This window comes from Stegostoma tigrinum, unplaced genomic scaffold, assembly GCF_030684315.1.
Source record: "Stegostoma tigrinum isolate sSteTig4 unplaced genomic scaffold, sSteTig4.hap1 scaffold_351, whole genome shotgun sequence".
NCBI lineage: Eukaryota > Metazoa > Chordata > Chondrichthyes > Orectolobiformes > Stegostomatidae > Stegostoma > Stegostoma tigrinum.
This window is the reverse complement of record NW_026728279.1, coordinates 41,139-42,500: the sequence shown is the minus strand read 5'-3', so window position 1 is coordinate 42,500 and position 1,362 is coordinate 41,139.

Sequence of the window (1,362 nt, the reverse complement as noted above, 5' to 3'; positions counted from 1 at the left end):
GACTATAGGCAAGGTTCCAGAGGACTGGTGATTAGCCAATGTTGATTCCTATCCAGGAAATTATCGGTCGGTGAGCCTGACAGCTGCGATGGGGAATTTTTTGAAGAGGTGACAAAGATAATTGATGAGGGAAGGACTGTCAATGTAGTTTATATGGGCTTTAGTAAGGCATTTGACGAAGTCCCACATTGCAGATTGGTACAGAAACTAAAATCACATGGGATTCGGGGTGGGCTGGTTAGATGGATACAAGACTGGCTTGGTCATAGAAGACAGAGGGTAGCGGTATGAGGATGTTTTTCAGAATGGATACTGGTAACTAGTGGTGTTCCACAGGGATCAGTCTTAGGCCCTGTGTTGTTTGTAGTGTATATAAATGATCTGGAGGAAAATGTAGGTGGTCTGATTCATAAGTTTGCAGATGACACAAAGATTGGTGGAATTGCTGATAATGCTGATGATTGAGAGAGGATGCAACAGGATATAGATAGATTGGTAACTCAGGCACAGAAATACAGATGGTGATGCATTTTGGAAGATCAGTTTTAGGTGTGAATTATATAGCGTAAATGGCAGAACCCTTAGGAACATTCACATTCAGATGGATGTGGGCATGCAGGCCCACAGTTCCCTAAAAGTGGTAACACGGGTAGCCAAGGTGATCCAGAAGGCAGATGGCATGTTTGCCTTCATTGCCTGGGGTATTGATTACAAATGTTGGCAAACCATGTTGCAGCGACTTCAAACCCTTGTCAGGCTGCTTTCGAGTATTGTATGCAGTTTTGGTCACCACATTACCAGAAGGATGTGGAAGCTTTGGAGAGAGTATGGAGAAGGTTCACCAGGACAGTGCCCGGTCTCCAGGGCACTGACTGTAAGGAAAGGTTAAAAAAAATCTTGGATTGTTTTCACTAGAAAGACAGCGGCTGAGAGGACACCTGATGGAGGTCTACAAAATGATGAGGGGGGATAGTCAGAGGCTTTTTCCCAGGGTTGAACTTTCAATAACAAGGGGGCACAGTAAAAGGTTAGAGGGGACAGTTTAAGGGAAATGTGCGAGGAAAGTTTCTCATGCAGAGAATGGTAGTAGTCTGGAATGCACTGCCAGGAGACATGGTGGAAGCAGGCACATTGGCAACATTTAAGAGACATCTGGATGAATAGGGAGGGAATAGAAGGATATGGACCTAATAAGGGCAGGAGGTTTGTTTTTTAGTTCAGTTAGGGCATGATGATTGGCACTGGCTCGGACGGCCAACGGGCTGTAATTCTGTTTTGTTCTAACCCAAGGAGCACTGGGCGTGTAGTCTGCAGAGTAAGGACCTACACCAGGTTTCACGGGGTTGGGGGGGGGGCGCAGGC